Below are 27,138 nucleotides of genomic sequence, written 5' to 3' on the forward strand. Positions count from 1 at the left end.
TTTGATGCAAGTATACTTGCTTTTTAAAAAATTGTTTTATCTGAAAGTATCAACAGCAGGTTTCATTCAGCAGAACAAGACTGAAATAGCATCAGCTGTGCAGCAGAGGCCACTGCTGCATTATTTGAAGTGTTGCCGTTTGGCCGATAGGCCTGACCTTAAGGATTTCTAATTCACAAAAAATGTTGGGATTTCAATGAAGTAAACATTTCCTTAAAGTTTTTATTTCTTACAAACCGAGAAAAAGCAAGAGGATTATATATATATATATATAAAAAAAAAAATTTGTATTCCCAGGATTCTGCAGCTATTTGAAAAGCTGGTCTTGACAGTTTCACAGGCTGATAGAGAACTCCCAGACAGATATAACACAGGCAGCTATTTTCAGATCATGTCTTTCACTCTTAATGCCCACAGAATTGACAAGAATCAGTTTTACAGAGAAGTCAGCCCAAGTTTGTATCTCATTGGAAATGGGGCACTCAAAAGCCTCAGGCTCCCAGTTCCATGGTGGAGGTGCTCAAGCACATGCCCTGTGGGACTGGTGGTGTGCCCGTAGCTGGGCTGCCCATGCTGTGCTGGGAGAAGTCCTGGGGCTACTTGGCCTGCTAAGGAGCCGGGGGAGCCATGCAGGTGCCTGGTGCCTGGTCCTGGAGCAGTTCACATCACAACGCTGGGGTGAGTCCACTTGGCAGGTCTGTTTTGGAGACAGCGATTTGGAGCACATTTAGAAGTGTACCACAGAGATCAACAGTTTGGAGGGGAAAGGATGGGAACGAAATCCAATCCTGGAGTACCAGACCAGGACTGTAGGCAGGAATTCAGTAGACCTGTCTTGGATTTGATGGAAATTCATCATACCTCAGGTGCTTGAATCATTTTAGGTTTAATACATTAGCATTTTTAGATGTAGCCAAACTACATGTTACATAGAAAACTACATTTTCTGCAGAAAAAAAACCCATTAGGTCTAAAGTAGTTGCACAAAATAGCAAATGTAACCTGGAAGAGCTTCAGTTTTAGTTTCCAGTGTTTCAAGCAAGTGTCACGAGTGGGTCCTTTCTACACACAACTTATTTGCTCTACCCTGTTTACAAAAGCGCAACAGCAGTACATGGGACAAATAAAGCTGTTTGGGACAAACTGGTTATATTATTTTGAGCAATGTAAAAGAATATTAAGGAAAACTATCCACACAATATTTTATCTTTCAAACCAAACGATTCTGAATGTGAAAATTACTTATTATAAATAATGCAAAAGGACCTGTTTCTCAATGTACACATTGTGTCAAAAAATGTGTTAAAGAACAGCTCATATGCCATAAATTTGCAATTCAGTTATTCCTCAAGCATTATGCCTTAGTAATACTTTTAGGAGTACTTACCCATTTCACACCATTGACCACCTTCTAGATCCTTGCAACATTTCAGCACCGTTCTGAAGTGACGTAGGATAGAAGAGCCAGATTGGGTGATACTGACTCAATACCATCAGGCATCTGAAAGTATTATCAGGTTGTTTGTCAAGATGAGAAGTAATTCCACCCAATGTTTTGCCCTGTGCAGACTACTGAACCTGGAATACAGATGAAGAAATGTGGTATTTGCCAGGACTTTACTTTTCCTTATTTAAGCAGAAAGATTCATTAGTAACTTCAAATTCAAATCTGTAAATCAGCATTTTTATGCAATCCTAAAAAAAGTGAGCCCGTTGCACTTCATTAATTTTTGGAGTGTTATCAGAGTCATTTATCAGTTTAATCTTGGGTTTAGAGAGTGTTTGGAAACTGGTGAACTTCCTCAACAGAAAAGTGTAATGAATGGCTTTTGTCATTAAAAGGAAGAATAATTAAGCACAGCGCCAATCTTTCTGTTCCCTGGCATAATCCTGTAAGAACAGTGATCAAGGGATAAGCAAAGACAAAGAACAGGGACCCAGTGATTATGATTTTCAAAATGTTAAAAGACTGCATTGAGGTCAGTCAAGATGCACACGCCTAGGGGAGACAGAGAGGAGGGGGCAGCGCGAGACCCCACTGTTCTGAAGAAGCCTGCCAAAACCATAGTGTAGGTGCAAGGAAGAAGAGGTTTATTACCCTCTTTGTTCCCAGAGAGAACTGCAAAAAGGATTTAAAACCAGAATTTGGGTTATGGGAGACATAAGTGGCAAAAAGCCTCACTGAAATAAAAAGGGTTGTATAGAAAAAGGGGTTTCAGTGCTGCCAAACAGCAGGGTCAGCATCCAGACCATTTCTGAACGGTATTTACGTAGAAATTACTTACAATCACAACTGAGCCAAGGGAGTTCATATTAAAGTAAATTTCTAGGCCTGATTACACAGTGCTGTACATTCTGGCTACAATCTAGTAGGTTATTTAAGTATGTCCCTAATCTACCTGAGGAGGGCTGTAGAATCCAGGGGATGTGTCATGAGATCAAGACCTGAGCTCCTGAGAACTAGGCAAGACCAAAGCTACTCTGGGTCTTTCCGCACTCCATGCTCAGTCCACCAGGCATTAACCACTGCTTCAGATCTTTAGGCTGTATTTTTCAACAGGAACTTCTGGATTATTGGATCCTTAGCTCTTATTTTCAAGGAAGTCACAACCTCTCTCTTTGTAGCTAGCAGTTTGCAGCTGTGTTTGGTAATGTGAGTCCTCAGTCTCTCTGAAAAGCCAGTCCAAGCTATTTATCAAATGAGCTACCAGCACAAATGGAGACAAGTATAAATATAAAACTCTTAACAAACATATGGATCTGCCTGTACCGGTTGTAGTTCTGCAGTGGAGATGGAGGATAAACCTCCAGGCACTATGGATCCCACTGAATTCAGTGCTAACTGAACTTTTTAAAGCAGGACTGAATATGGATTCTGTTGTGAATTTATACGTGGAGCTTGTATAACTCTTTCCTGGAACTTCACCAGATTTTACAAAGTAGATTTTTACATATTATGGTCACACATCAGTTTTGGATGAGAAAAAAAATTCCTACAGTTAATAAATAAAACCAAACTGTCCCAGGAAATCTTAAGCACTCATTTCCAGATGATTTTGGCACTTGTCCCTGGCATTAAAAGTCCTTTATGTTGTTTCATTATAGTCTGTTCTGTTCCTAATTATTTAAGAAACTAAGCACCTTGGATAAACTCCCCCCTGATACTATCAGGCAAGAGCTGTGGAGAGCTTTATATAACTGTCCTTCAGCTATGAAAGACAAAAAACTATTAGCAGCACAGGCTGGAGAGCAGCAGTAAGAGTAAGATTTGGTCAAGAATGGGGGAATAAGTGCAAAAACCTGTTGGTGTTTTCAAGCAAGTTGCACCAGAGATGTACTGCATTACACTTTCAGTTAGCCAGGAATGTCTGGACCAGAGGGAGAGTTCAGCTGTCTGCAGTACTGACAGTGCAAAGCAACAGAGATGAGCTTTTTTGGAAGCATCAAGGGACTCATTCTTTCAGAACTTTACCCAGAAACTTCTGTGTGTAGGAATAACTTGAGCTAGAAAAGATGATTAATGATTAAAAAAAAACCAAAAAACCCCCAACCAAAACCAAAACAAAGCATTGCTTTAATATTTTATTTAGCGCTTAAGTAAAGCAAAAAATGTGAGCTATTTCCTGAGTCGATAATTGTTTCTGGCCAGCGTCTACAATGAACACTCAGTCAAGAGTGGTACTTCATCCTCATGATCCCTGACCACGCTGAAACAGAGTTCTGAAACCTCCTGCTCCCTTGACTCCAGTGATTTCCTGGTTCTCTGCCCTCCCTTTGATCATTCCCCTTGGTGTATCTTAGGAAGTTCTTCCAAATTCTCTCTCCGGTTTTCTGGATATGGGAGGCCCAAATGCCTCTTTTTCTGCCACATTTTTTGCTATGATTCATAGCCAAAATTATCCACCTTCACTTGTTGAAGACTAAGAACTCTGCTTTTTTGTTTCTGTTTTCTGTCCAGAAGAGAGCCTTGGCTAAAATTTGTACTTGTGGATAATTCAAGATTGTGTTAAATTCAGTGTGGCTAAACAGAATAGTTGAGGCTGGAAGGGACCTCAGGATTCCACCTAGCCCAAATCCCCCCTCTTAAAGCAGGGTCCCCTAGAGCAGGTTGCCCAGGGCCATGTTTTAAAACCAGTTAGGTTTTAAATATATACAAGAATGGAGGCACCACAACTTCTCTGCACATCCTATTGCAATATTCAGACACTTTTACAGTAAAAGCAGGGCTCAACTTTCTCCCTCCTTCTGCAAGTCGTTGTGTCTAAGTCTCTGTAGGCATTATTGTCCTACTTATCAATGAGCTTGCTTTGTGTTTAGACTTATCTCTAAGTTCTTGCTTATTCTTGCCGCGGGACAAATACAATAGTTAAGCTTTCACCAAGACTCATCCTGCAATTGAATTCTCAGCCTGATTAATTTTTTTGCTTTTCCCTGATAGAAGCAGTCTTGGCAATCCAGACATTTATGGAAGGGTATTTAGTCTTCCCAGCCTGCTGTGTTGACTTGTCCCTTTTTATGGTTCAATCTCCTAGATCCTTACTCTTTTCTGTTGTTTCCCAATCAACAGCTGCTTCAGTAAAAGTGGAAAAAGCAGGACATAGAACCAAACCAGTTCTACATCTGCTACCAGAGGCTGTAGCAGATGTATACTGGCTGTGCTGCTTCTTCTACTGTAGTTGTCTTCAACGGATATTGAGGTGAGCCCTGTGAGGCACCTGCCCAATTTTCTTAAGCCAGCTTTGTCTGTAGGAACCTCAGAAGAGCTGCTTGCCTACATTTGCAGGTGTATCTCTGTATGACCTCTCATTGGTTACAGTCTCCTCTTAAAAGCTGTTTAACGAATACTCTTATTTCTCTCTCAAGCTAAACTCCACACTTGAGAATAATTACTTTTTAACAGTGTGTGTACTGGGAACGTGCCTTACTGTTGATGAAAAATACCACACCAAAAGCATCCAAAAAAATGTGACTTCCTTCTAGTAATGTCCAAATCTGATAGCCTGACATTCAGTAAACACAACTGAGTGTTGAGTGATGATAAGGGATTTTTTTGGTGTTCTGTAACAAGATTCATAATTAATGCAAAGAACTGGAAGTTTACTGAAGCCTCTGTGAGACTTCTGTACTAATCTGCAATTCTGAAAGTTGCTGTCACTCCATTCCCAAGATACTGCTGTTAGTCAACACAAAGCATGATGATGGCTTCTTTGTAGACAGTTATCAGGATACTGATGCCAGTGTCACCGTGTAAAGGACAATACCTGGACTGCAAGTCTGAGAAGTTCAGAGAAGCACATCTGCTATTGAAGTAGCAGTCTAGTTGGAGAACAAAATCAGAAGATACCCGTTCCTCATTATTTTCCCCCCACAGTAGGCTTTAGCACAGCAATCTGAAGGTTGATCCATCCATATATAGATCAGTAGATCTGTCTTCCACTGAAGTTGTTTATATAACCTGTTCTCAAAAATCCTCAGTGATAGGGACTCCAAGGTCTCCTCAGGAAGTTTGTTCCAGGACAACCATTACATGGACCTATCTGCTTTCTGAGAGGGTCTTCCCAAATGCCCCACTTAGATCTTCTTTGCTGTAATTTTACAGCACTGCATCTTGCCCTATCTAGTCTGCATAAAGCTCTGCAGCAGCCTTTTATGTTTTTTAATTCATTATCATGACTCAACCCCTTCCTAGAATGAGCAATCTGAGTTCTTTCAGTTATTGTGGGGGTCAGTGTTCTCAGTTTCTCTTTTCTCTTTTACTTTCTGTATAGTCGTTGTAAATCACTGAGTTATCTTCTGGTTTTCAGGTAGACTCTGGAAAGGATGTGAAGGCAACTTTTAGAAACTGTAAGAAATTATGGTAAGGAAGTTCTTGAGATGTAGTTTTGTACGTCATTACATTACTTTTCCATCTGCAGTAAGCATACTGTGATTATTCTAGGTTATCACTGATGTTATCTAGAATAGAACTGACCTTTTCATTCCTGTTGGAAGTCTGTGGTATTTTCCTTTGAAATCAGCGTATACTGAAGTCTTTGTGGTATCCTGTGCATATCATATGGGATGAAAAAACCTGCACTGGCATGTGACTGTGATGACTTGTGTATTTAACATGCTAAATTCATGGCATGAGCTATAAGCACTAGTAACAGGGTACATCTATGGGCAGGCTTATTTAAGCTTCTTCGGACAGGTTTGATTATAGTTTGCCTGTGCTCTGCAAGATGTACATCCTTAAATACAAACCAGAGGGGTGCTTTTTAAGCCCAAGTAACAAATCTGTGGCATCTAGAATATATCTCCCTAATCTGTTTCTGGACCAAATACCAGAGTGTAGGAGTTACTGGGATTACAAAACACTGTTCCTTTATACCCTTTAGGTTCTGACTTGCAGAAAGCAATTGAGTTCTGATAAAACTGTAAATGCTGGAAGGTGATTTTTTGAGAATGCTTACAAGGATGAGTTGAAGAATAATGTGTGCAGTGAAAGATTGCATCTTTCATGTTTATAAAGTGACATTTTGGACATGGTTTGGGACACAGACTGTTAGTTCCTTACATATTACAACTAAGTAAATACAATAACACTTTAACAGCTTTCATTGTGCGTGCATGGAAGAGGGCAAAAATGAAGAATACAACGTTTATTTGGAAAATAACAGTTTTCCAAAGGATCTAGAAACTCCAGTGACTGTTTAGATACAACTTGCTAAGCAACTGCTTCCTCTCACAAGCCACCAGCAGGCATGCACCTTGGGTAGCTGAAAAAGTCATTACATAGAAGAGATCCCACCAAAGGATTCCAGCTGTGGCTTTAGCTCCAACAATGAGCCACTTGGAGACCCTGGCTGGATTCTTCCTTCTCTGACTGCTCAGGTTACCTGAAGAGATCTGTGGTTACATCTTTCCTCAGCAAGAGTTTCATTCTTTTTCAGCTTGATCCCTTTACAGCAACTTACTTTTTTTACACATTACTCACCGAGCATGCTGTCAGGGAGAAGCAAGAAAGGGCTGCTGTGCAAGGGCAGGTGAGTAAGCAAGGGCAGTGTCCTTCCCAGCAGAGGCTTGCAGTCTCCAGTAGCTGAAGAAGAGAGCAGAGCACGTCTGGTGGTTGTTACCCAAGTCCCAAACAGTAAGGTAGGTCAGAGAGCAAGATGTAGGCAGTAAGGCACTAGGCTGCACACAGGTCAGACCAGGAGCTGGAGCAACACCTGGAGCTTAAATGCAGTTTCTGGGCCAGTGGGACAACAGTGCATAGGTGGAGGCCCCAGATGGTGTTGATGAGGGCAGTTAGGACCTGTTTGCGCTCTCAGGGCCCTGACACATTCCAGCAGGTAGAAAAAACTTGAGCAGATCGGATTTGCTATTGGAAATTGAAGTTACATGTTTAGCAATGTGCAGGGCTAAAAGAATGTGAGTGCAGCATTAGCTGAGAGAGTAGGAGCAGATCTGGACCAGGGTCCCAGAAAAGCTTGTACAAGGGAGGTTTGTTATTTGGACCGTTCCAAGGACACGTGATTTTGGAATGCCTTGGAACAAGAAAACCAAGTTATTTTTATCGGTGGTTTTGTTGTTTGGTTTTTTTTCCTTGCCTCCAATTATCTAACACTGTCTTGGGTAGGCAGACTTAAGTTACTTTTTTCACTACCTGTATTTCTGCAGGAAGGTTTTTTTCTCTACATTTCTTTCTTCCACATAACCACGTTGTTGTAAGTATGTCTTCAACTTAACTCTGCAGTACTTTTATTTCAACACCGGTCTTTGAAAACGAGGACATTGACCGTTATTTAGCACAGCACACTAGTCTGGGTGTATTTTAGCTTCCAGTACAGTAAATATTTATTTGAAAGTATATAAAATTCCTAAATAAATGAATTCTTGCAATGAGGAGGATGGAGAATGATAGCGAATCCAATCTGAACTGAGACAAGAATGTCAATTAAAGTTATTTAAATGTTTGCATGTTGTGGGAAGACAGCTCCTTCATCTAATGGATTTTATTTCTCAAAATATCTTTGCATGCTCCTATCTCATTTAGAATTAATATAAAAATTCTTCTATATAAAAAAATACATGATTTCACCACTTACTGAAAGGTACAAATACATGTCCATGAAGTTCTGTGCTCAGGTTAGTAGACGAGAAGATGAAACTGGCTACTGATTTCTCCAAAACAAAAGGCAGAGATAATTTTTAAACTACTGCTTGAAGAAAAGTTACTTAAACTTATCTGAATCCAGAACAGACATTCTCAGGCTAACTTGTTTTCTGTTTCTATTAAAACATGTGCCTGGCAGCAGTACTGTCCTATGAATCATGGTTAAAAAATCCAATGGAAGGAAGTGATCTACTTGAAGCCCTTTCTGCCAGTAACACTGGCATTGGGCTATAAATGATAGAATGAAACTTTTTTTCTCTCTCTAATGAGATAAAGTGAATCTGTAAATCTTGACTAGCAAACCTCTCTATCAATAAAGACTCTGGACTCTAGGAACATGGACTTTCTTATTGTCTTCCATTTCCTTTGTGAAAGTAGACAGAGATCTTAGCTCTCTGGGGATGTTCTGGTGGACCTAGAGGAATATTCTCCTTGTGGGTACGTTGTGCAGCTGCGAGCAGAAAATTCTGAACCCATGTTACACTGTTGTCTTCACAAATAGTCAAAATTTCCACTCTGGCAGCTGACAGACACAGGATTCAAAACTATTACTGAAGTAGAGGCTGGGTGAAGTTGGGTAAAGTTCATCTACGTTGAAAGATCGATCTTTCAGTCAGGGAGGTTTTGCTTTATTTTTTCAAGTTAATTAAATTAAAGGCAAATAATACAGCAAGTAATTGTGATGATGAGGTTGTCAGTGGTGAGGTTGGAAGGAGACACCTTCACATCAAACTGAAGTAGGAAGCATTTCATAACAATGGATTTATAGCCTACTCAAGGCTTCAGAAGAGCAAAAGATAGTTTAAATTAGCAGAAAATTCCCAGAGGGAACAGAAATTCTTCTGGAGCATTTTAAAACATTTGGGTTTGTGAATCAGTGCATGGGAGACTTGGCTGGGACTCCAGGCTGTGCAATCTGCTGTCCACAGTTTGCTTCCCATGGCACCTGGGCAGTATCCACTACTGCTTCCACCCCTAATGTTTGCACCCTGTGTGTCACAACTGGAAGAAAGGGGATTGTCAGAGGTGCCAGTGGGATGAAGGAGGCTTGGGAACTCATGGTGCCAGAAGAGGTAAAGGTCAGTCACGGTGATAGGCAACAGCTCATCCTCACATGAGGCATGAAGAATTTTCTCTCCCTTGAGAATAATTGAGATCTTCTTAGTGTTTGGTAGCCTTGTCATGTGCTCTCTGCAAATGCTTTGCCTAGAGGACATATCAGTGAGAAACTCATGGGAATTTAATTTTGTATGTTTTATTACAGGAAGCTACACAGCTAAATTCAGTCTCCTTTTGCCCAGAGAGTGATGAAATGTTCTGCCATGCCAAACAGGCTAATTTTCTGCTTTTCTATGAGGAGAGTCATGTGATGAGGTAATGAATGCTAACCTGCTTCTGTGATTTATATTACTGTCTTACCTGTTCCCAGAATCCAGATTTCAGAACTGCTAGTGTTGCATTTATGTTTTAGATTTTTTTTAATCCAAAATAACAGATATTACATTGGGCAGAGCACTGGCAAGAGAGTAGAAACGACCGACTAGGGATCCTATTTCATGGAGAAGAAAATAAGCTTTATGTTTGAGTGACATGGGATGAACATGGGATTAACTGATTTTTATGTATACTGTTGCAGACAAAATTTTCCATTAGATCCAGAACTGTTCTGGGGACACTTCAGTCTGGTTGAGCTGAATAAAATGCTAAAAATCATAAAGTTGCTCCTGAACTCACCTCTAGAATGCTCTAGTCTCTGCAGTAGTTATTCCTTTAATAACTCCTATTACTCCTGAGAGCCCTGTTGTCTGTGCTGCTTTCAAAGGACAACAATAGATGCTCAATTCCGCGCTGTTAAAACCCAGATTTTGTGTGTGTTTCATGCTAGGAAATTTTCAAGGACATTTCCTCAAGAAAACCTCACACAGCATATCTTCCCTTTCTTCTGCTCTTCCTTTTGGCTTCATTTTGTATATTGAGACATGATTTAGACTACTGAAGTGAATGAAAAGACTTGCTGATTTCACTGGCCCTTCATTTAGGGTCTGAGAGCCCAAGTTAGATGCCAGTCGTTTCTTATGCATATAAATATATGTGTATATAATATCTATCAAAAGCTTAGGGAGAACAGTAGTGCTTATGAGCCATTCAGATTAATAACCGTGGAGGTGGAAATCACCTATTTATCTATACAGCAAGAGGAGGAAACGTTAGCCATGTTCTCCTGAAGGTGCTTATTTTTGGTGGGGAAAGATGAGTTTTGGAGTATTAGGGTGGTCTTTCTGACATGATTCACTTATTTGCCTTCCTGGACAGTCTGATAGGAGTCTTGATGTGGCTTAATTTTATAATTGTGAGAACCTGAGGGCAGACTTTAATGATCCTGGGTAGCCTCACCTGGGGTCTCCATTCCATTCTCCAATGAAATATTAATCATGAGATGAAAAGCGAAGCAAGAACCTAGCTTGGGCTATGATAATTAATGTAGCGGTTGGAGCCACAAGGCAAAGTGGATTGGTGTTCACTGGCTTAGAGAAGATGCACACAAGTTTTTCTTTTCAAACAGGAGTTTGCTTCTGATGCTAAGTGACTGTCACAACAAATTGTGTGGATACAACTGAGTGCAGAGAATGGGTAGGATGAGAAGCCACTGAAAGGAAAGGAAGACAAATAGGATGACTTAGCTGTTTGTGTTGCTGACAGTTTGTATCATCAAACCATGTCCTGAGAGTCCTTAATTCCAGCATGGCTTCGGTGGTTACAGTGGAACATAGCCTATAGATGTGATTTTTCTGTTGAGGTTTTAAGGTTGTTCAAAGTGGGTGCAGACCTGTGCAATGAGATTAAATTCACTGAACAAGCACAAAGGGAATGTTAAGATTGCTTCCCCTCAGTGCCAAAGCTTCTTCAATTTAACTGCAATGCTGACCCAGTTTTTAAATGTAAGCATTAACTAAAAGCAAATTACTTGAATATTTCTTTAATTTGTTTTTGATAGGATTATAGTACAAGACCACATAGGGTTAGATAGTTCTTGAAACTCATCTGGAATTGTATAGTAGCGCTATCATCTGTGACAGCTGAATGTTCCGCTATAAATACGTTTTTATTTCAGATCTCTGGCTAGTGGTGGGCATCCTGTATATGTAACTGTTGTCTGTGGAGCTGCCAGGGTGAGAACTCACAGGAGCTGAAATCAAGCTTTAGGTAACCGTGTTTGTGTTGCAATAACATCACGTTGTCGGTTGCACTAAATGTAGTACTAATAATGTAGTGTGAAACAAACCCTTCCTTTCTATGTCAACATTTCAGTTAATCTTTAAAGCAACATTAGGCAGCTGCTGTGAACGAAGTTTTGATTTTTTTCATGTTATCTTTCTGATAGAAAACCTGGAAATGTTTTTTGACTGAAAATACCTAATGACTGGCACTTTGGTTTTAGGCCATTTTTTAAACTACTTTTTCAGTGATCCTCAAAATACAGATTCTACTGAAATCCATAATGCCTGCCAGGGTCTAATGTCTGAAACTTGGGGTTTGTGTTTTTAAGTCATCTAGTTGGGAAAATACCGGTCTATAATTAATTGTCTTTATGCACTTACTAACGATATAAAGCAAAGCATCTCTTGTAGTTAAGAAGTAAAAGGTGGAGCTAATATGAAGATGCTATAATGTAAAACACATTGTTCTTTGTATTTTTGCCTTAGTATCTGTAGTAAAATGGTTAGTTATCTTTGAAGTGGTTGGAGTAGCATATGTGTGTGTGTGTATATGTTTGGGAATCGGAACAGTATGCCTTGCTACTGTGAATAGGCAATATTGATATCACCTAAAAATGAACACTTCTTATGTTGAACTGGTATGTTATGAAGTGTCTGTAAGCTCAGTCTTGCAGTAGAGAAAAGTAGATATGGTAAATAAAATGGAAAATTCTTTTTTACTAGAACATTATTGTCTTCTTTGTATAGCTTTTAAATTGTAAATTTAATTGTTAATGTCTTCTTGAGATGTGAGTAGTTAAGGGTTTTCTCATTTTAAAGTACATCTTATTAAACATACGAAAGTCTAAGCTTAGGTGATGTTCCAGCTGTGCAACGCCTGCTAGTATTTACTAGCTGTGTAATAATTTGTGTTGTACCTTCTCCTCTGCCTTCTGCAGGAGCAGCTGTGTTGGTTCGATGCAGCCAGATTAGAGGCACTGTGTGCTATTTTAAGGAATTTAGTGTTTTCTTGCCTCCTTTTATTGAAAAGAAAATACTTAATCTTAAAATATACATTTGCTCTTCTTGGAGTCTCCTGAGGCAGACTTTTTCCTAGCTTTTCCTGGCTTACATTTATGCTGTATGGACTGGAGTTGAGTGTATTATTCACCTTGTAGTTACGGAGCCAGAACACACGTTGTTACTTTCTTGAGAATTGGTGGTGTGGTGTCAGCACAGGGTTTGTTCTGTCTGCTCTAACTGGCAGCTATATTATCTCAAAAGCAAAGTCTCCTGTATAGCGCCTTTCATCCAGAAAGTACCTCATACCAATCTAGAAACCTGTTTTCACACCATCTATTGTTTTTTAGTGCTTTTGGCTGCAGTGGGATGTTTTCTGATTGAGTGGGCTTAAGTAAACTATCTTCACAATATTTTTTTTATCTATAATGCAAATAATACTAGACTGAGAGCCAGCAGCTTGTTGATTTTGATAATTCCTTGGGCTGTAATGATAAAATCTGAATTTCACCATGGTACTATATCTGAATTTCTGTTGTAACTGGACTTAAAATGTCTTCAGTGGGTTTTTTGGTTGCTAATGTCATTCAGTAGCTCAGACTGACCTTCCACAAGATGGCACTTGGAGTATCCTGCTGGAAGCTGTTTAGTACTAACATACAGAAAACCATACTGCATTTTATATCTCAATTTGTGATGTGCTGCCTTTGATTCTTCAATGTCTTAGGACTGGAATCACCACGAACGCCTGTACCCCCAGGTACAGACCCTCGGAATGCAATCACATTGAATAATCTCATTCAGACCATCCCACTCAGCTTTTATGCTTGTTAGGCTGTTTTCCTTGAAAATCTCCATCTAAATATGACTTGGTCAGTCCTGTTGTGAATCTGTATGAGATGAAAGCTTTAGGAGGTATGGCTGCAGGCCACTTAATACAGACATGTGGCCAGAAGTCTTCTGAGTGTGTCAGCTGGAGCTCACAAGGACTGTGCTGGGTTTAAAGACATGACAATGAAATACCACAGGAAGAAAGGCAATACTTTTATGGAGAGTAATACATCTTATTGATTCAATACAAATGTAACTGAATATAACTTTTAAAGCCCTCAAGAAACCATGAATATGTAATGCTGGAATTTATTCAGTTTCTATTGTGGTGTTAATGTACCAAGCGCTGGGATTTTCAGATTACTCATCCAGAGGCATGAAAAGGATACTTGCATCTTTGGAAAAGACCTCTAATTATGTGGTAAAAAATTCAGATGTTCATCATTATAGGTCTGTAGAAATGATGTGTTTAAACTGTTTGTGTTAGCTTTTGAAGCTGTTAAAGGGATTGTGATCTCATTTTTCTCAATGCTGTACGAGCATGCTTTGAAAAATACTCCCTGCCCATGCAATGTCGCTATAGTCAGAGGACAGGAAGTTCAGAGAGCTCAAGTGACTTATCAAATGTCACTCAGGTCTGGAGATACCATTAATAGCTGTGTTGTTTTTGTCTGTCAGGTAACGCTTTTGTTAACTAACAATGCAAACTCTTCCTTTCACATAGATGTCTTCTGTTATTCCTCTGCATCTTTGCCACTTGCCATAGAAAGAGATCAGGAAATAACTTGTTATGCTAGAGTGATTGTGTCAAGACACAGGACTTATAAATCTATCTACCCATTGTTTTTAAAATCATGTTCTGAGTGTAAATTAACACTTCTACTATTTAGGCATAGCTGAAAGGTGCTTTGAAGCACAGGACAGGCAGAAGTAAAGCCCCTTCTGCTACTGTAAGGTGACTGTGGTACTGTCTCATCTTCCAACAATTTGAGTGTTGGACAGTGAATAGAGACCATCCAGGGAGCTCTAACAAGCTGTGTAACCGAGTTAATCCTTGACAGGGATGAAAACCTTTTCATCCCTCTCAGAGGACTCATTACTTACTGTTGGTATCATTGAGGATGCACAGGTCAATAAGAGATCATGTCCCTGGGCAGTCCAGGTGCCAACGCTTTCTACTCTGATCTAGTCCACCGCCTTAGGAAGCTGGATGCCTTTGCAAAGTAACAGGCTTCTGGTTTCTCTGAGTGTGAGGCTTTATCTTTCACAGCATCTCAGACTTGTTCAGGTTAGATACTTTTAATTCAACAAAACATTGGAACCCTCTCCATTTTTGAATTCTCCAATCTGAGCCTCTGATTGTAGAGTAAAATTCAACTTGGAAGTGAGGGGAATGTGACTGCAAAACTGCAGGTACCATTGCCTTGAGTTCAGTACTGCTTGCCCCTGAGCTTCATGTGTGAGTTGCCTTTTTTTTTTTTCTGTCAGCTGAGTTTTAAGAAATAGCTGGTTGTTAATCACTGATGATGATGAGATTTCTGTTTGCACATTCCTTGTTTGATTAGTGTCTATGTGAGATGCAGGTAAAATCCAGCTTACAGTATAATAAGGGAATAAAACCCTGGAGCTGGAAGGTTAAAAATGTACCTATCAGTCTCAAACTGGCACTTCAGGAGTTGCCTGCCCAGCTTTTGTGAGGGGCTAAAAATGTGCAGATGTTAGATAGGAGGAACTAGAGCCCATCTGTGCTGCTCTCAGCAGCAGTTAGGGAATTGAAAGAGCAGCTGAAGATGTTTCGAAAGCAAGAAAGGGATCTCTGAACTCCTGTTTTCACATAAGTTGAAGCAGCATGTGGTGGACTACAACAGATTGTGTTCAGATCAACTCCGAATTTTTTGCACAGACTGCTGCTGTGAGCCTGGGGAATAAAAGCCTTGCAGATATAGCTTAAAGAAGCTGCTACCATAAATAAAACTGCAAACAGGTCAAGGTCTATTTGTTTTTATTTATTAACTTTATTTTTTGCATAAACATTTAATACTCTTGCATCATGTAGCACTGTGTATTTACTGTGTGAGTAGTCACGCACCTTCTCTCAGTTCTCTTCTGAGAGGAGTTTGAATAAATGTCTTTGGTAGAGGTTGTTCTAGAGACGGGTTTGGAGCACATCCCTAAGGAATGGAGAGGAACTGGCCACCCACAGAGTCATACGCTGTACTTTTAAAACTGGTTAGTGCTACTGTGTTTTACCTATGTACATGGACTGGAAACCATGTGTGTGGGCTTTCCTTTGAAGGATGTAGTGAGACTGGCCCAGCTGAAAGCTCTAGAAAAGACTTAGGCTAATTCTTAATATTAATTTGTTGTTCTCCATGCTTAGAAATGCAAGTGTTGTCTAGGAAAACACAAAGCCCTACTAGAAAAGGAGCAATCTGATGCTAGTTTGATTAATCTTTCTTTAACTAGATTTCTTCCTAAGACTTAGAGATTACTGCCTTGGTGTGTGGGAAAACATCGTACCTTTTCCTATATTACAAAAACATCATAATATATCAATTATAGAGGAAGGCTAATCCAAATGCCCTTGAAACTAATTGGAATGTTTATCTTAGCTTCAACAGGCCTTTCTATTTAATGTGGTGTGATTTGGCTCAGACCCCTCTTAAAAACAAAACCCACAAGATATTCCAAAAGTGTTTTCAAGAATGTTGACAGACACCTTCCCCGCAACAGCCTCACTCCTGTTAGTGTTTCAGATGAGGAGACTGAAGTGGGTAATTAACATGTATGAGCTGCATTTACAAGCTGAAAACATGTTCATTGTTTTATCATTTAAAGATTCACTGCCTTGCTCAACACTAAACTGAGTAAAACTGGGAGGAAAGTGATCCTAGTTTTTGTGAAAAATATAATTCTGAAACTAAGGAACTAACTGGCTAAGGTTGTATGCAATTCTGGCAACTATCTTATGGTATCTCTGCGAATAAATTCCCTTTCATCCATCACTGGCAGCCAGAAAGAGCTTTGTGATACCTGATATTAGGCTGTTATAATGAAACTGTATAAACTTGTTTTAATGCATCGCTCGGACACTTTTTGTATGTCTTGTACTTCTTTCAAAAGAGCTTTATGTTTAGGAGTTTAAATAAACTGGCAAGGTTTTGTTTGAATCAGAGGGATCTGGGGTACCTCCTGGCCTCCCAACAGGTGATTCCTTCTATAGACAAGGCATCTCTGGAGATGTGGGCTAGTGTCATTCAAATGCAATACACTACAATCTGTATTTCCCAGATTTTAGAGTGATTCTGTGGTGAGCAATCTGCTATGGAATAAGATGTATTGTGTGACACCTCTCTCCGCTGGTGGAAGCCAGTTGCTGCTGAAACGAGCAAGTTTCCTCCAAGGAATTGTTGCACCTAGTCAGCTAGAGATGAGTTTATTTCCCTTAAGGCTCTCTTTCTCCCTCTGCCAGCTCGAACTAGTGAACCTGCCTTCCCACACCAGGCACATTCTTTTGATGCACCAAATACTCCTTCAGCAAGCTGCTGAAATATCTGCTCTGCTCTAGTGAATATGCCAGTATTATTCCCAAAGTGGTATTGGGCAACTGATTTCCAAAGACTTTGGCAGAATCTTTAAAGGGCTGGAGTTGATATTAGGCAGGAGAGCTTTGGCGTGGAGTTCTGCCTGACTCAATTGTTTCATTTCCCAACAGAGTCCCAAATGCAAGCTCTCTGCTTTGTGGCATGTTGCTTTTGACGAGCTTATACCTGTACCAGGGCATGAAGCCATCTTTTGCAAGTTTTAGAAAGGTATGTTGTTTCTTGGCTGAAGAAATAAGGAACAGAAAAAAATCATTTGGTGAGTTTCAGTCAGGAATTTTTGTAGGGAAAAACCCTTGGAGGCAGCATAGTTGCAGTATATGAGTCATCTGAAACACATAACATGAATTGGGTAGTAAAGTCACCATCCCCTTCTCAGAAAATTAAGTTAATTATTATTTCTAGAAGATTAGGAAGAGTAGGGGAGAGTGGATAGATGTTTAACAAGTTGACCTTCCAAAGTTCATAGAAGTAATTTCTCAGTACAGGCTAAAGATAAGATCAGAACCCGTGGGACAAACATGCCTCTAGAATAAATGCAGCATACAAATAGTTTTAATACAAAGTTCAACAAACTTGCTGTAATAGACTGCTTGTTTTAGTTATTCACATATATATGAGCAAATAAATGCTTGTATATTGGAAAATATACAAAGTTTCTGTAGAAACTGCAAATCTGTAGAAAATTCCAACGTCTTGGAGAGAGATGACACTGAAAAATAATGTAGCTATAAAGATGCAGGAATATCTAAGTCGTAGAGTGCTCATATAGTAGCTTGTTACACAGGGATTGTTGGGGGTTTTCAGCAAGAATGACTGATGGGACATGCACTCTGTCCTGGTGATGCTGAAGGGTTTAGCAGCTGTGAGAGAAGAGATGCCCATTTACAGCAGCACATGCCTGAACGGTGCTTGGGCATGTTACAGGATGCTGCATGGCTGGGGAGACTGCACAGCCATCTCAGGCCAAAACAACATATCCGCAGCCTGTAAATTAATTCTTGGGGGATCATTTTCTCTAAGTAAAAATGAACTTGTATTGTAAATAACTATTACAAATCACTTGGTGTAATATATTAGAAAGTTATAGCACTTTTTAAGGAGATGCTCAGTATTTGTGATCAGGCACAGAAAGATGTGACACAGGTTGTTCTCCTGTAGCACAGAAAGAAACCTGGATAATTTTTGTGCTAGAGTAACCCTGTGGCTGAAGCACAGGCCAGGAGATCTGGGTTGAGTCCTTGCCTCTGTTATGGCAATCACTAAGCAGACACGTAATCTCTGTGAACTGGTTCTGTGTCCTTAAATGATTGAAAACATTTATTTGACAGCCAGTCACACCTATGTGATATTCATGTGACAGACTGATGACACCCAGATAAGATCAGAGCTTTTCCTTGTATTATGAAATTCTATTCTTGTATAAGAGTATTTCTGCTATTACATGTTCATTTGTGTGCCACTCAGTTATTTATTTGGACTTTTTTCTTTTCTACTACACTTGTGTATTTGTGATGAACTGTAAAATCTTTGAGTGCACCCTCAGGATACCATTTAGTAATGACACTTCGACTTTTAATGGTGTTCCAAGACTAACAGCAGTACTGTGACAGCAGGACAAGTTTGCTTACCCTTTCCCAAATGACAAAAGAGGGAGAAAACCATCAAGACTTTATACTAAATGCATTCACTATCAAAATATGAAAGCATTCCAGAGTTAAGTGGTACTGAAAATCCTGTAGCAAAGTTTTATGGGAGACTAAATTGAAAAAAGCGTATTTTCTAAAATTATGTTCTATTTTAATAGTTTATATTAATAACACAGGTGAAAAACTTCATAAAAATTGGAGGGATATATGGCAACCTCGCATAATTCTATAGATGCATGTAACTAAAATTATTTTGCTAAAGCTTTTTATGTCTCCTTCTATCTTAAGATCAGTGATTTCCATAACATTTGACCTGAAGTGAAAGCTTCGATTCAGCAAAGAATTTGAGGATACTAAGGACTGTAACAAATCTTTTGCTCAGCAAAAGTACTTGATCACATATCTACCCTTAACTGTAAGTACAACTGCTCTTTTGTAATCACATGTACGCTTAAACTCAAATTAAAATCCATAAAACATAAAAGGAAAGTAATTCAAGATAATTGTTTGACAGTGATAGTTGTTTTATTTTTTTTACCTTGCAAAGCTTGTATGAAGTACAATTTATTTCCCAGTACAGTTGTGCTCACAGGTAATGTTTTTATTCACAGGCTGAATTGAAGAGTTGAATAAAGTGTCAGGTGAACTCATACACTGATGGTAGCGGTTTTGGTAAGTGATACGGAAAATGAAAAGTCCTCTTAGAATGGAATGAAGTATGTTACTTTCTTTATTTTTTCTTTTTAATCTTAAGTTTAAATTTTTAGATATTTTTTAAGAAAATCATGTAAGTGAAGAAATAAAATGTGCTTTCTTGGTGTTAAAATTTCATAATATTTAGATTCAACTGAAATTATGACATGTTTTTCACTGAACTTATAAATTCTCTCAACTTTCAGTGGAAAACTTTTATCCAGAAACTTGGTTCTCAGCTCTGGAGTCTTGATCCGTTGCAGTGCATTTTGCACTCTCAGTCAGCATGCTGGAGCAATTCTGGGGCAGGAGCTGAATTCCTAAGTGCCACAAAACATGCCCATGGCAGGGTGTGCGACCTGATTTTTCGGAGGCACTGACTTTGCAATGCACTGAGTTTCAAATATCTAGGAGCTGTTGTTTCCATTACAGCTTACCATAGTGGGGACATCAAACAAATTGAGCAAATTGACAGCTGGTACATGGCTTATTGTTGCTGCTGAGACATTTATGAATGCCTGGCTGGTTTTCTTCATGGTCACTAATAGAAAAACTTTTAAAATAACTCAGTGGGCTCATGGGGGGAGAAAAGGGTAGGGAAAGTCTGCAGGGAGAGAAGATTGAAGATTGCAAGGTAGGCCACAGTGGATGATGGAGTAAGAAACAATAGACGGAGAGTGGTGTTACACAACAGTCACTTAGTTCTGTGCTGGGATTGTTGGCCTGAAGGGGAGAAGCAAAACTCAAAGGAAGGTCAACAGAGCAGGCTGCTTTTCTAGCAAGCCTGCGTACAAAAAGGAGCAGCGTGGGTAGCAGGCACACAGAAGATCTGGCTTTCCCGGGCTCGACAGCCTTGTCTGTGTTCCTGGTTGCAGTAAGTGTGGGGAGTACTTCATAAGTCCTGCATGTTACCTTAGTGCTACTTAATATCCATTGTGACTATTCCAGGTTAACTAAGGGCTCAGTACGTTCACTGGCTGTGCACATTCTTTGTCTCTTTCAAATATCCATGAATAACAGCCACTCCTGAGGCAAACCTATGAGTGACTTTGCATAAGCTCTTCACGTATGCTTTTTTCCAGGTATGAGAATAAGAGCAGATCAAGACCAGACCAGGGGATGGAGCGCAATATGACCTCTTTGTGCTTCGCCACTGTGTTTACCTAAGGCCACCTCCCTCCTGAGGTATATGGTGAGAACCTGCTTCCTCCTACACATGTGCCCTTCAGTTATTTTGTCGATGTTTCTCTGTGAACAAGAAGTATCCAGAAATTCTCCAAGGTTTTACACTTCGCTTTTTATCAGGCATGTGTGTGACTGCAGTGGTTTGAAGAACAAACTGTGCGATGCTTCTGTACTGTCTTATTACTTCACACTTTTGCACGATTCCTATGCATTGTCTCACACTCTGGCACAGGTCCAGGCAAGAAAGCTCAGTGAGAGTAGGGACTAGCTTGAACTTGAGTCTGAGGTCATGATAAATAGTCCTATGGAACTGTCAGCTCAATGCTTACTGGTAGTGAAGCAATCTAAGTGTTAGGGAAGGATGGAGGCCAAACCAGAAGGCTGCAGCATAAACCTGTCATTCATCTGTGCTTAGATTACTGGATGAGAGATCTGGAGAAGGTCTAGAGGAGGCAAACCAGGTTGATATAAGGTGCAAAACAGTTTCTGTATTGGCAACAAGACTGAGAGGAATATAGTACAAGTGTGTGTGTGGTGTGGAGAGGGATCAGTTGTGTAATTTCTCTTCAGTACAAGTACTCAAGGTGACATGTGAAATTACTAGGAATTAGACAAAAATAAATGGAAGGCGCTAGCAAGTGAACAAACTCTATCAGATTTCAGCCAGTTTCCTCAGCTGCAAATAGCTGCAGGTAGCAAAAGACACAAGACAAGCATCACATGCTTGTCCTGTTCTCCTCTGTGGGTGTCTGCTAACGCCTGCCCGCTGCTGAGGATGGGATGCCAGGCTGGCTGGACCCTTGGAGTCAGTCTGGCCTGTTTTATGTTTGTGCCCCTAACAGGCAGTGCAGATACTAGTTAGCTTGTGTGACAACGCAGGCATGTGTTCAGCCACAGCGAGCTGCAACAGCAGAGACAAGGTCACAAGCTCCCCACGACATCGCAGAATAGTTCTGATCTGCAGTTATTGCTGCTAGCCTTGAATGCTAACCTTCAGGGTGTCAGGAGTGCAAAAGAAGGCTTTAGATAACACCCGGGTGTTATCTGATCTCCCAGGGAATTGATATCAAAGATAGCCCATGGTGCTGGTCACCTTGGTACCACACCATTCTGCCCTGCTGAGCACATATCAATCTGGACTGATAAACAGAGCAAGTCAGGTACTTCATTGTCACAGCTTTTCTATGTGGCTTCAGCCTTGAGGGAAAGGATCACTTAATATTACATCCTCGGGATCTTTGATAGAAGTTTTGCTTGATGATTCAAACTTAGCTTTTTCACAATCAGGACAAATATTTACCAGGGAACCAGAAACACCTCCTCCTTTTCATCCCTGCTTGGGACAATTTCTCTGTGGAAAAAATAAAAAAAATTGGAGTATGCTGCAGCTGGTCTGACAGCTGTCAAAAATGTGAGCAGGTTATAAATAAGTTGTTTCTCTCTGTAGAATAATTATTGGCAAGAGCATAGGGCTAATCTAGAGTATCTCACCTCTAGTCTAGAAATAGCTGCTTAACAGACAAAAAATAAAGCACACTAAAAGAACTCAAACCCAAACTAAAGTCATTCAAGCAAAAATATACACCTAAAACAGGAATAGTACGCTTTTGGTAAAGTAGTTGGGGAGAAGCAAGGAAGATACCTTTAGTGAAATTTCTCCAAAAAAACCAACTTGAACAAGATCTTCAGGGGATTTGGGGTTTTAATCTGTTAGATGCTGAATATGTATATTGAAAGGTAACTCTTGGTACAGCAGCCTTGCACATTTATTTCATTGACCTATGCTCAGCTTTAAGCTTTGACATGTGCAAAAATGGATGATTGTCAGCTAATGTGGAATTACACAAATCACTAGGTATTTCTAAAACAAATTTCTAAAGCTAATTGGGGAATTAGTTACTGAAAGGCTTTATTCTTGTGCAGAAAGCCTGCCTCTTTCTTTCCTGTAAATTCGCTGTGCCAAATCTTAGCAGAGTTCATTGTGAATATTTCATATGTTCCTAAACCACAGAAATGACCCCAGAATACATGCACATATTTCAAAATATCACATTCTGTTTTACAGCAAGTGGCAACTCCTTTCATGTTCCAGCCTCCTTGAACTAGTCCAGAAACAGAGCTGTCAATTATAGGTGAGAAACCTTGACCTATGAAATAATTCTGTTATACTTTAATGTGTTACTGTTATATTGTGACTAGGTGATAAGATTGTCTTTGAAAAAGATACTCGTTTATCCAGTTTTATGAGGAACAGTTCCAGGGGACTTCAAATTTTACTCCCAGAAGTCAGTGTTGCAGCACGTGGTGCCACTGTGGGGGGGAAATGGGGATCTAGAAGAACTTGTATTTGAATATATCACTTTAGCTGATCTTTCAATGTGCTTGAAAGCCCTGATAAGAGGAAGGGACTTGCATGCTTAAATCTGTTAGAATTTCCCAGACTCTTGAAGTTAGGGCAGAAAGAAAATGTTGCAAGTCAGGAACACCAGAATTGGTAACCTGGGTCTAAGCAGCATCTCCCTCTGATAGTCAGTAGCAGCTGCTTAAGAGGAAGATTAAAATAAACCCTGAGGCTAGGAAGTAGCATGATAACTTTAACACAGTCCTTTTGTAAAGCCCCATAGCTAAAAACCAACGTGCTTTGCTGCAGAAATACTTATTTTTCTTTGAGGAACTCGATGGTGCTGGCTATATTCATTCTGGATACCCTTAGCTGTACATGTTTCTAAGCCTTTCAGGAATGACACTAAATCCTTTATCCTGATTGATTCTTGTTCTTGATAAAATAAAGAAAACTTTAAAGTTAGGCTAAAGAACTGCAAAATGGCTTAAGCTGTGGCAAGGAAATTAATCCAAGAATCTCCAAAGGCTTTCTGCAGCGCTTTCTATGAGATTTTGTGTTACTGAGTTAAACAAGCTCATTGTTTTACATGCTCCTTTTCCAGTTTCAAATTACCCACTTGTATTAGAAAACTACTGTTTTGACTTGAGGGAAAACATGTACGGAAAAGATGCTCAGTGCTCATCATTAGGCTGTGCCTCTTCAAGGTTTCTTCTCTGTTGGTTATTCCAGTCAAGAAACCGGAGCATTAGCTTTTGTGGGGTATTTTCTATTTTGGGGCATATGTTTGCCAAGTTGCTTGGTCTGGCACATCACAGTATGATGCAGCAGTTTATTTAATTAAGTTATCAGTTGCTAAATACCAGTATAGATTAAAAAAACATAACTCAACACTGACTGTAGGATTGTAGAGGCTAAAGGCTGTGGCTTCAGATGATCCTGCTATCCTGAACTCCTGTAAATATTTATGAATCTATTGACATTAAGATAAGAAGAGGAAAATTCCCTACCAGCTTCATGTGCAGTTTAATCTTTGACTAGGTCATAGCTGCTGTTTGTTTGAAATGAAAGTGCATGTGTTTACTTTTTCCCCAAACCACATCAATGTTGAGATCCTGATGGAGGTCTGAGTGCAGCGCATGTGAGCTGCGCTTTCCCCTGCTTGTTGTGCTTGGGGAACAAAAAAACTTGAAAGGCGCAGTCCTTCTGGGAAATAAGCATGGCTGTAGTCCCTGGAGCCTCAGGACGGTACCTCTTTGCATCCCGCTAGTTTCTGAAAGGAAGCCTATGCTCTGGGAAGTAGGAAGCACTCTGGGTTTGGCTGTCATCCCCATACGCTGCCATCTGAGGACAGAGCAGCGATCCTGGCCTGTTTTCTAAGGAGGGGCAGGGGAAATTCATGCACAGCCACCCAGCACTCTGCACTGCTTCTCTATGTGGACACTTCACGTGTGACCTCAGAGTGACTGTGTTTTTGCAAGATACCCACAGCCATCTCACAGTATAGTGGGCTACTTTGTGCTTGCTAGCAGCATCTTTTTCAGGGTGTGTTTATACAGACTAGCTGGATCTCTGCTAATGCTCTCCATTATTTTTCCCTTAGCCTGAATAGAGATGATGTGTGAGATCTCCCAATAAGGCATTTTCAGTATGCACTAGAGTGCCCACACAAGTCTTCACTGCAGAGTAGGCAAAAATATGACTTCATGAATGCAGACAGCAGACCTTCATAGCCCTCCTGTGTCGTATGATTGATTCTCACCTCCCCATGTTTGTTTCTTAACAGATGTTTTCAAGGCACAGTGGTGGAAGTGGCTGATGCCTCTGGATGATGAAGGATGGTGAAAATCTTTGGTTTGGTCTCATTCATTTAGGAAGATAACCCTCTAGAACAGATAGAGAATGATTTCAAGTTAGTGAGTTGAGAGCAGGGAAAAGCAAAAGTCACTGTTTAGAATAGTTCCAGCGAAATGCAAGGTTTGATTTTTATTTTCCTCAAACAATTTTGCAGGTTTCTAGGACAAAACCATTTCAATCATTTATCTGACTGGGAGGTCAATGTTCCTTTGAATAACAAATGGGTGCGGTGAACCTTTACTTCTCTCCCCTTGGACCCAGCTGCCTAAACACTGCAAAAAGAAGGATAGATACGGCCTTGGCAGGGACACGGGAAAGTAGGACATGCACTCTGGGCCAAATCTTTCTTTAGAGGAAGCCATGTGAAAGCACAAACACATGTAGGAAGTCACATGCGTAACTGGGAGCAGAACTGGGTCTCACACTTGCAAAGTTGCCTAAGCAGCTTTTTCTGTCAAGCCTAGCAATTATCTGGGCTTCCCCATGGCTTTTTTACCTCTGTCATTTAGCAGAGCAAGTCACATACTTCAGATATCCAGCTGCTGTCTGAGGTGGCATGGCCACAGCTTGCCACTTCTGATTCGGTGCGTGCCAGGACATCTACAAGGAGCACCTTGCTGATGTGGGTCCGGGTTGGGTGTTGGTGATAAATGTGGCGTTCTTTTAGTTGAAGCAAAAAGAAACCAGGTAAAATGTTTCAGTATTGATGTCAAACCATTTATTATCACTAAATATGGGGGTTCCAGTTTTGGTGCATAAGCTAACATAGAGTTTTGTATGTGGAAGTTTTCCTGTGTGAAAAACATGGAGGTGCTTTAGGCAGCAACAGGGAAAAGCTGAATTTTAGGTACTGCACAGGGGTCACACAGAACCAAAATACTTGGTCAGGTTTCCTAACACTTGAGTTTGAGATTCTGCCTTAGATTAAATGATCTGCACTGGGGGGTGGTGGGGGTGTGTGGGGGTGGGGTGGGGGTGAAGCACTTAATGTTCTCTTAGGCGGAAATTTTATAGTTGAAATATATTTATATTTCAAACACCAAAACATCAAAGCACTGCTATAGCCCATGGAAGATCATACTGGGAGTGTTCCTCTAATTATGAAAAACCAGCAGAACATGAAGTTCAAATGTGTGAAACAATGTAGTATGTCATGATATTTTGGCACAGAGGGATGGTACACCTTAAGTCTGGCTGGAGGGGAGGGTGGGTGCTGGAGAGTTCTGCCAGGAGCTGTCAGCAGCAGAGGTAACAGCAATGAATTCTGACACCAGAGGGGTGTTACTTCTTAAGCTCCCCCAGATCAGGAGACAGCAGAATCAGGGCTGACCGATGTCATAAGTAGGACATGGATGGGTAGAACTTAACGACCTGCAGTGAAAAATCAATTGGTAACAAGGAAATTTCTTGCAATAGGGGATGGTTCGGGTGCTAAATGTTCCCTCGGAACAGTGCTATGGCTCTGTCCATGTTTCCTGGCATATTCTTCAAATTTTACCTTGGTAAAACATAGCATCAGCTTGTTGGAGTTCTGAGAACTGTATCGTGGCTGACCTAAAGGGAAACAAACGGACCTTGGCAACAAGTGCCCCCAGGACTGCTGATCCTGTGAACTGCAGAGTATGACTTGAAGGTGGAACGCATGACTGCCAGCGAAGTCTGCCCCTCTTTTCTGCAGGCAAAACCTTCTTGGGTGGGGACTGATGAGTGGTGTGGTGTTTTGAATTCCTCCCTGCACACTGATAGGGGATGATTTGCCTAGCTGCCATTATATTATGTGCAAGGCTCATATAAAAGCAAATGGAATGCCCTACCCCTGTGCCCTGTGTTTTTGCAAGTACAAAGATAGAATTGATCCTTTACATTAAGGCAATCCTTAATGTCATAGGTCCTATTAAAAAACAACAACAACAACAAAAAACAAAAAACAAACTTTTGAAAGAAAGAAGCTTTTCACAAGGTGCTGCATAAGTATTATTATGCTTTTGCTAGATCATTTAGTGATTCTTGCTAATGTAGCTTCATATCTGTTTTCTAGATAATGTTCATTAGAGGCTAAGCTTTACTTTTTTATTTTTAAAAGGAAAAAGTTTAAAGAACAGAGGAGAAACCCTTGCAAATAATTCATTTTACTGACAGTTTCCAGTTAAGTCTGACAAATCTGTTTGTACCCTGCGTGATAGAGATGTGGATTCCTCACATCTCAACTGGAGTATAGTGCAATACACCTCAATGAATAAGCCTGCAGGCTAGTAGTTTAGAAGAGTTTTTTTTCCTGTAAAAATCTGAAGTCCTCTGAAGACCCTTAAATCTGTGTGCCAATAAAATGTTTTTGTCAGTTGGTGCAAAGGAAGAAGTTAGTATTGTTAGTCAACTGCATACTCTGACAACCATAAATAGAGATACTGCAAAAGCAGACTGGAAATCTCTATATAAACTTTTTACTTGGACAGCTAACTAATCTAAATGACACTGCTTGCAGTAAATCAGGAAGAAAATATAGGTGACTTGCATAAATTTGTAGGTCAAAGGCTGGCTGCCAGGCTAAGTACAGATTGCACCATTTCTTCCTTTTCTGGAAAGTTTGTGCAAAGTGTTGGGCTGTATT

General features: G+C 40.2%; 1 protein-coding gene across 1 annotated transcript in view; it reads right to left on the reverse strand.

Moving 5' to 3' along the window:
* PRMT7 (protein arginine methyltransferase 7) overlaps positions 1-27,138 on the reverse strand; it is a 165,435-nt gene that overhangs the window by 103,330 nt on the left and 34,967 nt on the right. The gene's annotated exons all lie outside the window — the stretch shown is intronic.

The sequence above is a fragment of the Falco peregrinus genome, chromosome 14 (assembly GCF_023634155.1).
Source record: "Falco peregrinus isolate bFalPer1 chromosome 14, bFalPer1.pri, whole genome shotgun sequence".
Classification (NCBI taxonomy): domain Eukaryota; kingdom Metazoa; phylum Chordata; class Aves; order Falconiformes; family Falconidae; genus Falco; species Falco peregrinus.